This window comes from Dipodomys spectabilis, unplaced genomic scaffold (genome assembly GCF_019054845.1).
Source record: "Dipodomys spectabilis isolate Male_0828 unplaced genomic scaffold, ASM1905484v1 ptg000529l, whole genome shotgun sequence".
NCBI lineage: Eukaryota > Metazoa > Chordata > Mammalia > Rodentia > Heteromyidae > Dipodomys > Dipodomys spectabilis.
In genome coordinates, this window is record NW_024871206.1 from 2,117,961 (window position 1) to 2,133,119 (window position 15,159).

The 15,159-nt window shown below is 34.0% G+C and overlaps 1 non-coding gene across 1 annotated transcript; it reads left to right on the plus strand.

Moving 5' to 3' along the window:
• The first annotated feature begins 4,121 nt into the window (after positions 1 to 4,121).
• On the plus strand, positions 4,122 to 4,227 carry LOC122099682. The gene has a single exon (XR_006145985.1). It is a non-coding gene; the product is annotated as a U6 spliceosomal RNA (small nuclear RNA).
• Positions 4,228 to 15,159: the final 10,932 nt, after the last annotated feature.

Sequence of the window (15,159 nt, forward strand, 5' to 3'; positions counted from 1 at the left end):
GCTCCTTTTCAGTTGTTGCTGGTGTTGAGTAGAATCTACTCACCCACTGTGTCTGGTGCCTTTGTCCTGGACCCCCTCTGTTGTATGTATGGCGGAGTGACTATGGCCGCCACCAAAGCTGCCTCAGCCATGGCTACAGTAACTGCTCAGATCTGTCTCCTTCCCTGGATTTTCCCTCTCTAGCCAAACTCTGTACTGTGATGGCACACAGTGTGATACTCTAGCCTAGTACTGTTCGCTGTAACACTAAAACTGCTTTCTGTGAGAGAGATTGTTTAGCCTCCAGGTTCTCCTCCACCATTCTCCTCCACTTCTCATAAACATTTTCTTATTACAAGATTATTTTAGATTAGCTATATTATGATTGATAATGACCAAGATTGACAGAAAGGTGAAGGAAAATTGTCTACACTTCCATGAGGTTCTGACTTGTGTTTCAAATGTTATAAAAGCTCTCCATGAGAAATCTAGCAGCTGCATTTCTAAATAGTCTTTGCTTGCTTACAATTTCTGATAATGTTTCAATTGAAGTACTTCTCCTTAGAGTCCCATACCATCAATGATGCTGTATTATATCTTTGTTACATCTTGAAGATAGCTCTTGGTGATTAAATTTGTGCTTTTCAAATTAGCTCTCGCAATTCCATCCACAAAATGCAGACAAAAATTATCTGAAATAAATTTGTATCTGTTGATAGTGAATATATTTTATTTTCCACTACAAACATAGAATATAGTAAAAATTTTCACAGAAATTACACTGCACTAGGTTGTGGGCAGATTCTAATAAAAATAATATACTGTGTTTATGTAGAGAATTTGAGCATCCAAAATTTTAGTATGCCTGTGGTCCTAAAACTAATACTTTACTTATATTGAGTGACAAATACAACTTGCTATATGTACAGTTTTCCTAGTATGTTTTTAATATATATTTTATTGTAAAGATACTGTACAGAGGGATTACAGTTGCATAAGTAAGGTAATGAGTACATTTCTTATTGAGCATTGTTACCACCTCCTTTGTATTTCCCCTACTATTCCTTACCTTCACACATCCACAACACCTCCGTCCACCTCCCTCTAATAGTATCTTGCAAATCTCATTGTTACAATGGGACAACCTGTATCCTTTCCTTGTGTCTTAAATGAAGAAATGCTGGCTTGTTTCATGCTGATTCTACTTGTGTAGACACACTTAAAAACACATTCCAAGTCCAAAATCACATAAATGAAATGCACATCATCTTTTGTCAGTTGATATAATTGTGTTCTACACATTTATTGACAGGTTACAAATTATTCTTAAATTTTAATACATAAAAAAACTTTCTTTTTTTCTTATTTATTGGCCAGGACATCAGCACGACCTCAGTCAGCATTTCTCACTTTAGACTTTTCATATGGGTTAGTTAAATTTTGACCTGTGCTCCCGTCTTCTGGAGAGTCACTCATCTGCTTAGGAATTGATGCTGGCTGTTGGAAAAGAGCCCAAGGAAGGATGCCATTTAAAGCCTTATAACTTTATTCTTAATAATCCTACTACTTTGGCTGTTGAGAGTGTCTACAAGAGCAAGCATTCCATGGGGAGCAGGGCGACACCATATGACCTATACTTATTTAGATTTCTGAGTGACTTGCTATCACTTGTACTGCATTTTTTCAAGTCGAATCTCTCTAAACCTACCAGTTGTAAGAGATAAGAGGAGTGGTAAAAGAACTCTTAGAGACAAATATATCTTCAACACATTTGTTTCCAAGCATTCTGTCAAAGGCATATTCAACAACTAGTGAAACTTTTGTTGGCTATATCTATGTGTCTTTCACCATTTGTGCATGTGTACATGTGTGTACATATGTATGTATTTGTGTGTATAGTAACATTCATGTGTACATATATGGGCCTATATACGCATATATGCATATGTAAATAAATATACATATATAAATATATGTGCATATAAATATATATCAGGTGTTCAGTGATTTAATCTACAGTTCCCAGCACATTGTGCTTATCACAAAGTGTACATCATAAACTGCTCTTAAGGATCTGTGCTATATGAGGGATATCCTTTGTACTTACTTCCCCCATTACCTTGTTTTTCATCCCTTTGAACAACTTCAGCCTTCTTTCCATAGGATAGCTTTGTTTTTGTTACTTACTGATAATAAAAGTAAAAGGTTGCTTGTAAAGAAAAAGAACTTTTAGGTCCCAAGCTAAAAGTATCTTATCAGTCTCAATGATTCATATGAGATAAAATTTATAATAGTACTTAAAGTGAAAAGGAATTCCTAGATCTGTTGTTTTGCCATTTAGAATGGCAAAGAATAATTTCACGTCACTGTTATAACTCTTAAAGAATGCAAGGGTAAGTGATGGTCCCTATCATGTCCCCACAAAACCAGTGGATCCTGACGGATAATAGTAGACCAGCAGAAAATCTAAGTAGCAGACATAGAGCATGAAAGAGAAAGAGCAGAAATGAGAGAGTGCAAGAGAGGGAAAAATATCATAATACTTTAACTGCGTAACAGATAAACGAGTTGTATGAGAATATTCATACTGCTATATTGAGACTCTACATGTACATTTGAAGGTAGTTGATGTATGATAACTCATCAACATAAAATATAAAGTGATTTTGATAAAAAATAAAAATGACTCAGAAGAAATTATAAATGCAAAAACAGTCTTCACAGAAGCAAACTCTCAGAAATATTTCTTGACTTCGAAAAGGATAAATTGGCTGCAGTTAGTATAAATTTAGAAGTATGACAATTCACAAAAATATAAAAATATGTTTACATTTTTCATTATATAACCCAAAGGAGAAAGCAAATATTGTTCACATAATTTTTTAAATCACAGTTTCTCAGGTGCTGGGTAGGTGGCTCAGTGGTAGAGTGCTTGACTTGCATGAATGAGGTCCTGAATTTCATTCCTTAGCACGACATAAGCAGAAAAAATGAAAGTGGTGCTATCGCTCAAGTGGTAACACTAGCCGTGAGCTGAAGAACTGAGGGACAGTACCCAAGACCCAGAGTTCAAGCCCCACAACCAACAAAACCAAAGCAACAAAAACAAAAACAAAACAAAACACAGTTTCTCAATTTTGTGGCCTCAAATCTGTAATGCCACTACTTCAGCCTAGGGTTAAGATTTTAGGTGTGGACATTTATCAACACTACTGATTCAGACTCTACTTGATAAAAATTTTAATCAGTATTTTGTTTTTAGTTTTGCTCTTTGTAAATTCACATGCACCTATGAAAAATGGTGTGGCCATCCCAATAATATTCTCAAAGTACCTCTTAATGACGACTCACAAAATGTTTTATTATATTACAAGGAAAAAATGCTATGAAGAAAAAAATAATTAAATATTAATGATTACTAAAATAAAAAACAAAACAATTACCAGGGTTTTCAGTATTTGAAGTGTACATAGTAGATTTTACTATTTTCTCATATTCCTGTACATGTAAAACTGGATAAAGCTATGAGTAGCCTTTAAATTTACCCAGTAAGATTACTATTTTTAGTTCATCTCATCATTTATATGTGGCTTATATAATTATTTGTTCATCATTAACATATAACGTAAGGGAGCCCTAAAGATTTAACAGAAACTGTGTACTTTAAATCTTAACTCTTCACTCTGCTTCTTTAAACAGTCTTTGCAACTTCTCATTAGTAAAGTTTCTATAAACTCTGAAATGTACATACTTACTAGTACAGGCTACTAGAAATATTATATACTTTATCAAAAAATTTTATGACCTGCCAAACAGTCTTAATTTTATCATAAATAAACAAATCCCAAAAATAAACATATTTAAATAATTAAAACTTTTAACAAACCTTAACATTTGCTGCAATGATCACTATGACAGGTGCCTTGTGTAGAATAATTGAATTCCTCTTCCTATACATCTCATGAACAACAAATACCTGGAATTATTTTGTTTTTGCCATGTCAATCTTGACTTTACTCTTAAATGTGTGCTTATGTAAGAAATAAATGGTTCTAAAATTTCACATTTCTTTTGAACTTACTTTTTGTTGAATTGTCTAGTTTAAGAAAATCAGTTACACTTTATATATACAATAATGTTCTGTGCTCAATTTGGCTGCACATACACTAAAATTGGAACATACAGAGAAGATTAACATGGTCCCTGCAAAAGGATGACACGCAAATTAGTGAGTCGTTCCATACTTTTACAACAACAGATGATGGAAGGGATGTGGCCAGAAGCGAAGCCTACTGCATTCTTGGTGGGAGTGTAAACTTGTTCATCCACTTTGGAAAGCAATTTGCAGGTTCCTCAAAAGACTCCACATAGAGCTCCCCTATTACACATCAATCCCACTTTTGGGCATTCCCCTAAATGATCAGAAACAAGTCCATACTAAAACTACCACCACAACAATGTTTATTGTAGCATTATTTTCCATAGCTAAGATATGAAACCAACTCCGATGTCCCTCAGTAGAAGAATGATCAAGAAACATTCTGTGTGTATGTGTGTGTGTGTGTGTGTGTGTGTGTGTATGAGAGTGTACACTTACACAACCACTTTGGAAATCAGTCTGGTGAGTCCTCAGAAAGCTAAATATTGACCTTCCTTATGGCCCATTCATACCACTTCTAGGCATCTATTCTGAACAACAGGTACTAATATTCAAGGACGCATGCACTCCATGCTTATTGCAGCACTGTTCACAATAGCCAGGATATGAAAAAAAACCATATGTACCACCAGAGATGAGTAGATCCAAAAACTGTGGTAACTATACACAATGGAATATTTTCCATCCATTAGAAAGGACAAAAATAATGGCATTATTAAGGAAATCAATCAAGCTACAGGAAATCATGTTGAGCGAGGTAAGCCAAAAGCAAAGAGACGATCGGCACATGGTCTCCATGATAAGTGGATGTTAAATCCAAAATGTAAGGTGATAAGAAAAAATTAACAACACTTAAGAAATCAAGAACTTCCACTCATCTGGTCGAATCACTACTAAATAACCCCATTTTGCTGATCATATGTGCACACTGAAGGGAAACCAGAGGACGACGACACAAGATTAGAGAGAATCAGGGAAAAACATACAATAGTGGGATCCATCAGCTGTACTGGACATTGACCAAAATAAACTAAGCAACTCCATGTCACTCAAGGGAGGGAGGGAACAAGTGGGAAAGAGGGAATAGCTGACGCTATACAAAACAAAAAATATACATATTTCAAAACAAAAGAAGTATATATATATATATATATATATATATATATATGAAATAACTCTATTGCAAAGCTCATAGAACTCATAAATGTTGTAGACTATGATAGACAATTTGCTCCATCAAAGTTAGAATGTGTTTGTGACTTTAACTAAGCATCACTATCCCACAATATTGTGAAATTTGGGAACTTATGTAACCATGTAATCACAATAAAAACATTTGAAAAAATGATGTAGGTGGAAAACTACGTTGCTCTAAAAAACAAAAAAGGAAAATGTTCTGTGTGCATATGTGTGTACAAACACACACTCACACATATACTATATATATATATATATATATATATATACATATATATGTCTATATATTAATTCTATGCCTCCACCAGAAAGAATGACATTGCCCAATTTGTTAGGAAATGGAAAGTCTTGGAAAAAATTATATTAACTGATGTAAGCCAAGTCCAAAGAAACATAGGTCCCATGGTATCCCTTATTTGCAATAACTAATATATGTCTGGGATAAGCAGAAATGTTGAAAAGCTTTGTGTATATTGCTAAATAAGTTGATGTTAAGCTAAGTGACCCCCAAGATAGAGACACAATTTTTTTTCTTTCTTGCTGTTGTTTCTCACATATTTATAATGTACAACGTGATTTTTTTTGTTTTTTATACGTTCCTCCCCAACAGTATAACCCTCGTTTTCACTTTATTTGATGTTGGTGCACATGCATCTTGTATATACACTTCTCTAATTTGGGGAGGGAAAGGGAAAAAAAAAACATGCTTAAATAGGAATACAGTTTGACCCATTGTATAACAATAGATGCACAAGACATTATTTTGAAAAACGAACTTTACAATTTAGGCTGGGGACATTGGGTGGGGCTTGGGGTTGTGAGGAGTGTACTTGTGGAGGTGGAAGGGAAGGAATGGTGGGGGAAAAACAAAGGAGGAGGTAACAAAGCTTGACAGGAAATGTACTTATTACTTTGCTCATGTTACTGTAACCCCTTTTGTACATTATTTTTACAAAAAAATGTATAAAAATGTTTTGAGATGGAAGAGTTTATTTTGCCTATTTTACCCATATATTATCATTAACAAAGAAACTAATGCAAAACACTGATATGAAGATATTTTGAAAAAATTGAGTGTGTGTGAATTCCTGCGTGTTAGCATGCTCAGAGTTTGAAATCAGGGCCTCAAGATCTCGCTACGTCTTGCTCTCTAGATTGGTGAGCTACTATATAAGCTACATCTCCATTCCTGGCACTTTGCTAGTTCATTAAAATTTTTGAAAATAATCTCATGGATTTATTTTGCCCTGATTGGCTTCCAAATGTTATCCACAGATGTTAGCCTCTTGAGTAGGTATCTCGAGTAGTTAGGATTACAGGTGTGACAAACCAGCACAAGGCTTTCAGAATAATTTTAAAAGTAGAAGAAAATTTACTTCACAGAGGCCTGTTTTATCATCTCCTAGTTTTAAAGCATTTTGGAGTGATCATATGTGAATTTTTTCATTCTTGAATTCTTAAAATACAGTAAGTGATGATATTTAAAAGATTTAGTACTTTGTAAAACGTATACTGGAACTATGGGACAGAAGAAATTTGCCTCTCTTTGGACCATAATTTATAAGCTTAGCTCTGTGCATAATAACCCAATGTCACAAACACAGTCTGTGTTGAAGACAAAATGTAACAGAAAACAATCACCATGGAAAATAATTGCTATGCTATTATTTCTTGGACAATATGAATATTGAATTGAGAGTACCAGAGAATGGAGAGAATTTATTTACCTTTTGTGTATTGCTGAAAGACTTTTGGAAATTTGACTCATTTCCTTCCTCACTGTGTGTCTTGGGCCATGCGCTTAGTGCCTTTAACTACAATTTTTCCAAACACTAAAATGGTAATAACATTAGCATTATAGCAAATATTATCTTAAGAATTAAGGGTCCTTAGGATGATGAACTCTTTTCTCATTCTTGTAGAGGCATTATCAGATGAGAGGAACTGTATTAATGTTTGCTTACTTTCATTTATTCTTCAGTTTGAAATCTGAAGTACTTAAAACCGAAAGAAACCAAAATTAGACAGGCAGGCTTTGGAAAGAGCAATCAATGTAAAATAAAAGAAATACATATAGCTATGTAAATGGCCTAACTAAATTGTTATATAGTTTCAAGCATAAACAGAAAATGATTTAAGCAATATCAAGTTATTGAAAATGTTAGGAGTTGCTTAATTTTTTCCTTTCTACTACCTTGAATTAATTATTTTTGTATAGAGAGATTAAAAATGAGATTAACAAGATACTTGATTAAAAATGGACAAAAGTTTGAATAGACATGTTTTCCATAAACCCCTCTATATCACCAGTGGGTTTACACAGTTGTGTTTAATATAACTTCTGTGCTGGCTTAATGCATTGTGAGCAGAAGTCATTAGAGAAATGTAATTCAAAATTACTATGATACTACTTTATAATTATTATAACTCTTATCAAAAAAAATCAAAGGAAGCAGGTGTGGTGGTAAAGGTTTGTAATTCCAAGCATTTAGGAGGTTGGATTTCAGTCTTAAGCCAGTCTGGGGTACTGAAAATAGTAAAAATTTGCCCTTTATTACCTTTTAAATAAAAGGTAATAATGTTGGTGAGAGTGTGAGGAAAAGGAAATTTTCTACACTCTTGGTCAAAATACAGGTTAGTATTCTCCTTGTAGAAAGTAGTATGAAGTTTTTTAAAGAAATCATAGTTGACATACCATCTGACCCACCAATCATGTGATTATTTCTCTCCGGGTAACTCGTAATATATCTGTAGTCCATTATTATTCACATTATTCACAACAACAGCCAAGATATAAATCGAAGTTCAGTGTTCAACTACACTAATAAAGCAACTCTGGTACATGCACAAATATCTTTTTCTGTTTCATCCTTAAAAAAACAAGAGACTTCTCCCATTAGCCACAACTTACAATGACCTGAAAGATGGATTCAAAATGAAGAAAAATGTTATGTTCTGATCTTTGTAAACACACACACACACACACACACACACACACACACAGTCCTCAAACATTAAGACAGAATTTTTTTTTTTTAAAGTAAAGCAAAGTGGAACTTCTGGGGCATTTAGTTCAAAATGCATAAGATACTAGATATACATTATGACCAGGTTTAGAGTTGTAGTGTACAACATGAGGATACAGGGGACAACATTGGCCTTACATAGGAATGAAGTTAAGTAAGTAGGAGTTGTTCTTCCTAGTAGTGGTTACTCTTTTAGTTGTTCTTCCTTCAATAATGGATGAGATGAATGTAATTCTTTAAGTATACCTGCCTATTTTCAGAAATAATAACAAACAATATAGCAATAATGTTGCACACTCAACATAGAACAAAATGTCAAATTAAAATACATGAGATTATCCTTGATGTAAACTAATTAATACAAATAAGGGAAACCATGGGACCTATGTTTCTTTAAGTCTGGCTTACTTCATTTAATATGATTTTTTCAAAGATCTTCCATTTCCTTACAAATGAGGTGGTCACATTCTTTGTGACACAAGCATATTTTTCCACGTATGTTTATCTGTAAGTGTGTACGTGTGTATGTGTGTGTGTGTCATTTTTGGTAAGTATTACTGTGATACATAGTAGTATCTTTACTGTGGCCTTGTTTGTGATCACCTGGTTATATGCCCAGAAGTGGGATTACTGGGTAATAGGGGAGCATTATTGTGTACATCAAGGATAATCTTATTAGATGAGCAGAATAGCTCAATAGCTATGTACATATGATCGTATAAGGTGATTCCAAGTTAAATGAACTCCAAGACATGTTCTTTGTTATTGTTGTTCTTAATGTACTATGTGATTTCTTTTTATCCTTTTGTGTTTTCCCCACCTATGATTAATCCCCTGTAGTCACTGTATTGGATTTTGATACCCTGGGTATTTTCAATATGTTGATCTGAACTAGGGAAGGGAAAGGAAAAAAAAAAACTAAATGGTGAGACAAAGGACAAAGGGGGAACCTAGGCAACAGTAGTACTCAAAAGAAAATATTTTGTAAGTAAACTTGGGGGAGGGCATTGGGAGTGAAGAGGGAGAAAAATAGGGGTAATTTAGAAAAGAAATAAATTAATTACCTTACTTATGTAACTATATCCTATCTGTATATTACCTTGACAATAAAATTTAAATAAAAATAAAATAAAATATATGAGAGCAGCAATACAGGAGATGGGAGTGGGGGAAATACTGTAGTATCAAAGAGCAGAGCAGCTGTGGAAAGCAGTAATTTTACATTAACATAGCAAGTAATAAACTAGCATAAAGATTTTCAGCTTCATGTCAATCATTAAAAAGGGAAAACAAAATGCACAATCAGCATACCAATAGAGATAAAATAGAAAACTAAACAATTAAGATGAAGCGATGACTTGGACCAAGAATAACAAATGACACAATTAGGAAACAAATAACAAGCTGCTGGGCTGGGAGGGTGGCTCAGTGGTAGAGTGCTTGCCTTGCATGCCTGAGGCCCTGATTTCGATTCCTCAGCACCACATAAGCAAAAAGAAAAAAGCCAGAAGTAGTACTGTGTCTCAAGTGGTAGAGCACTAGCCTTGAGCTGAAATGATGAGGCACAGCACCCAGGCCCAGAGTTCAGGCCCCACGATTGGACCCAAAAAAAAAAAAATAAAAAGAAAACAAGCTGCTAAGTTTAAAAATGATCACCCTTAATTCTATTGACTTGCTTACATCACAATTTGTTAGAAGTATAATTCAAATCACAGTTTAATAGTATGTCATTTTAATAATAGTTTACTTATTATTGATTTCTTAATATTGAATGTTTAATATATAATTTTCATTTCAGCAGCTATAGAAAAGAAGAAAGTGAAAATAATTTTAATAATATATTTAATGAATTGTAAAATTGAGAAGCATTAGAATTTAAACAAATAGCATATCATTATTGCTTAATTTCTGTGAGTTAATGTAATAATTCAAAGTGTATTCTACACTTAGCACTCATCTTAACATCAAATAATAAATTATTGCACATGACTCTTGGTATTAGTTGGAAGGGTTCATCACTGTGGTAAAATTCACACCACATAGTACACGAGGGTATGACCCCTCTCATAAAGCTTAAATTGAGGAAATTTGATTTCTACATGCATGTTAAATTCTTGTCTAGGTGACATCTATAAAATTATTTACAATTATATAGATGAGGACTATTTCAGATAATACTTAAAAGTCAAATTCATTAATTAAATTTTTATTATTTCATACCAAATAAATATTTACAGAGAGACTGAATTTTTGAGTAGATGATGGTGTATGTGTGCCAGAATATACGTGTTAAGGCTTATTTTATATTCATGACATTGTTTCTAGAGTTGGATTTATTTGTCCATTACGGGTTAAGTGTATTATATTGGATCTATGAAAGTAAACTGAATGTTTATTCCATTAATCCTTTGTCTAATCCCTATATAAATTATCCATCTGTTTGAAGTAATGAAAATAACAACAGATAAAAGCAAGATAAATCAGTCTGTAGTAGACAAGTATTTACACCGTTATTTTGAAAGTTGGTCTTGTTTTACACTACAGAATATTCTTGGGAATATGTGCTCCAGGCTGGCCACAACTGAAGAATATTATGGTTTGATCTATCATAAGAGAAGGAAGGAAGGGGAAGCTTCCTTCCAAAAGTCTGATCCCAGGAATGTGATCTACTTTATGGTGCCTACTTGGAAATGAATATTTTTCACAGTCAACCTTGAAAAGCCATTTTGATAGACGACTTCTGTAAGTGGTTACAAAGCATTGTTGATGGCTTTGCAAGGATGCCTGATTGCCTCATTTTGAGACAATTAACAGGAATTTAGTCAGTTGTTCTTTGTATCTTTATTAGAAAAACCCATTGACTCTAGGCAAGGGGATCACAGGGGCCCAGAGAAACTACTATCTTGAATAGTAATCCTTTACATCTAAAACAACAACACACACACACACACACACACACACACACACACACACACACACACACACACACACTCCATTAAGCACAGCCCGGCAGGGTTGCTATCACAGCCTAGATGAAATCAGGCAAAAAACAGAAGCTGAGAGTCATTTAGCTGATAACTAATATATTTTTTATGAGGTAGACTCAAATGAGACTCCAAAGAGAGGATCAGAAAGACTGATCAGAGAGACTAAAATTGGTCACACAAAGATTGGAAAGTAGAATTCCTTGTAGAACAAATAAACCATAGAAAGCTTGTGTATGTAAGAACAAGACAGAAGACCAAATTCCAGAAATGCACATTTTCTTAGAAGTCAGCTTAATCAATTATCAGTGCAAATCTTTGAATTCTTAAATATTTGACCACATGTGGGAGAGGTTGAAAAGAAAGAAAATTTCATCACTCTATTAGGAAGTCCAATATCACATTAGGAAGTAATCAAGCACAGATTTGTAATAAAAAAAGAAAAAAATTATTCCAAATGAGGGTTTCATTTCTTTTGAAGTAAAAGTTCTTAAATTAGGTGCTAGCAATTATCATACAATTGATCCAGTCCCCCAGATGAGTTGATAATTGACTGCAGTATTCCCACATGAAGGAAAAGAGAAAATTTACAAATGTCTGATGAAATGAGGCGAAGATGAAGTGTTCTAATAGTAATATCTGAGGTTTAGACACTGGTAAAGATGTGGATTTTCTTTTCTAAAAAGCCCCCATTTTTACCTGGTGCAGTTGCTCACAGCTGAAATCCTAGCTACTTAGGAAACTGAGATCTGAGGACTACGGTTCAAAGCCAGCGTGGGCAAGAAAGACCCTGAGACTCTTATTTCCATTTAACCACCAGAAAACCAGAAGTGGCACTGTCGCTCAAGTGGTAGAGCACTCAGCTTGAGTTGAAGAGTTCAGGGACAGTGCCCAAGCACAGACTTCAAACCCCTCAAACAACAACAACCAAAAATCTCCCCTTTATGGACTACCTTCATCTCTTCCTAAGATTCAACGAAGGAGCCATTTATCACCCATTACACTTAAGTCCTAATCTAGCTACTGCAAATAGATTGATTTGGTATCTTATATAAAACGGTTCATATTTGCGGAAACAAATACCAGGAATGGTAACTTTTTCCAGTCCTTGAACTCTGGGCCTGAGCCCTGAACATGGTTATGCTGGTAGCTTTCATGTGAGCTTGTTTGTTATTTATTGGATTACTGCCCATGAGGGGAATTACTGGGTCTTAAGGGAGATCTATATTTACTCTTTTCAGGAAACTCCGTACTGCATTCCACAGTGGTTGAACATGTTTAATTTCCCACCAACAGTGTAATGGAGTTCCCAATTGGCTACATCCATGCCAGCATTTGCTATTGTTAGTTTTCTTAGTAATGGCTATTCTAACGGACAAGGTAGAATCTGTCTTGTTTACTTATAGATTTTTATGCATCTTCTAGCTACAACAAACGAATGAATCCATGAAACCTATATTGCTCTGATTCTGCATTCCTTTCTCTTTTCTCTTAATATAATTTTCCCAAACCTTTCATTTTTCTTTCCACTGGTGAAAAGTAATCTTTCTGATGGGTGAATATAATTCCATTGTGTGAATGTGTGTGTGTGTGTGTGTGTGTGTGTGTGTGTGTGTGTGTGTGTATGTGTTTGTGTGTGTAAGATGATTATAGGCCAATGAATTCATTTCTAAGCATGCTGTTACATCTGTAATTTTGTAATTCCATATTATAGTTGCATTGCTTTCTCTTCTACAGTGAAGAATATTGTTGGGATTTTGATGAGTATTGCATTGCCAATTGTTTAGGGGAAGTATTGTAGTTTTCAAAATGTTAATTCTTCCAACCAGAAATACTGAACGACTTTCTATTTCCTTGAATCTCCTTCAATTTCCCTTTTTATATTTTTTAAGTTTTCACATACAGGTCCTTCACAATTTTAGTTCAAGAATAATTCCTAGTTTTGTTGTTGTTGTTTTGTTTTGTTTAGATTTGATTTGATTTTGAGGCTAGTACATATGAGGTTGTTTTTGGAATTCAGCGTGGATCTTCCCATTGTTGGTAACAGAAAAACTATTGATTCTTGTAGTTTTTATATCCTGAGACAGTGCTGAAGGTTAGCATCACCTTTACTAACTTTAGGGAGGAATATACAGGGTCCTTTAAATATAGGGTCATTTCATCTGTAAAAAGGGATAGTTTTACTTCTACCCTATTTTGATCTGCTTTATGTTTTTCTCTTGTCTATTGCTCTTGCAAGAAAGTCCACTACAATATTGAGGAGTAGTAGAGAGTGGACATCCTTTTCTCATTCCTCATGTTAATGTCTTCATGCTTCCACCCTTAGGTAAATGCTAATTATCTCTGTCATATACATACTCAGTTTAATATTGAGGAATGTTCCATGCATTCCTAGGTTCTTAGACCTTTTAATCATAATGGGGTATTAGAGCTTGTTAAAAGCTATTTCTACATCTCTATTGACTATCATGTGTTTCTTGTCCAGGTTCTGCTGATGGTTTGTATTATGTTTATTGACAAGAATATTGAATCAAATCGTATCCAAGATGAATCCTATTTGATCATACCATATGATTTTTTGTTAGTTGCTGAAATTGATTAGTGAGAATTTTATTAAGAAGTTCTGCATTAATGCTTATCAAAGAGTTTGGTTCATAGTTCTCTTTCTGTGGTGAGTCCCTATGTGATTTGAGGAGTCTAATTCTAGCTTCTTAGAATGTGTTTGATAATGTGTCTCTCATAGATACTAGATGGACGCATCTTGGTTTTTGATACTACTATCTAATCTATGTCTTCTATTTGGAAATTTAAGTCCATTGATATTGAGAGTTCAGACAGAAATATCTGATAAGTTCTGTTATGTTATACACCTGTTGTTAGGAGCTGTGTCTCATCTACTCTTAACATATTTAACTTGTTCTCTGGTAGGGAGCATTTTATATAACCAGTTCCTCTTCTCTTGATCTCCTCTATGTAGGATATATTTGATTATATTTTATCCTGATAATTTGATGGAAATATGTTGTTTCAAGTTTTCTTTGTCATGAAATATGTTTATATATCCTTTAAATGTAAAGGAGAGTTTGGCTTGGGACTGTATTCATGATGCTAGTTGTTTACCTTTAATGTTTGTCATATATAATGCCAGGCTTTCCTTTTTACAATATCAGCTAAGAAATCTGTATTTATTCTGACTGTATATCCTTTATAAATAATCAATCTTTTCTCTATGGCATCTTTAAGAATCCTTTCCTCGATTTTTAATAATCCTCTAATGGATTATGATGTCATGGTGGATTGTTCAGTTCTAGAATTCTGTTTGGTTTCTACAGGCTTCTCTTCTCTGAATGAGCCTATCTCATGTTTGGCATGTTCTCTGCTAGAATTCTGCAATATGCTTCCCATCCATTTAGTTTCTTGCTCTTCTCCTTCTTGATACATATCTCCCCGAAATATGATCTTCTAACTGAGTCTTGAAGTTCTGGCAAGATCATTTCTTATTTCTTGGATTTGTTCTAAATGATTATTTCCTCTTTCCTATTATATCTATTCTGTCTTTGACCCTGAGATTATCTTCTATGTCATCAATTTGCTGTGGAGACTTTCTACTTTGTTTTTGATTTCCCTGTCTTCTAATTGGTTATTTTTAGGGGTTATTAATTTTCAGAAGTGGCAGTTTGGTTATTCTCTTTCACTAATATACTCCCTCTATTTCCTTTTTGTTACTCCTTCCTCCTAAAATCTTGTTTTTTACATAAAATTATATCTTTATATATGCACATATAAACTCATTTGGAGGATTTAAGGTAAACTG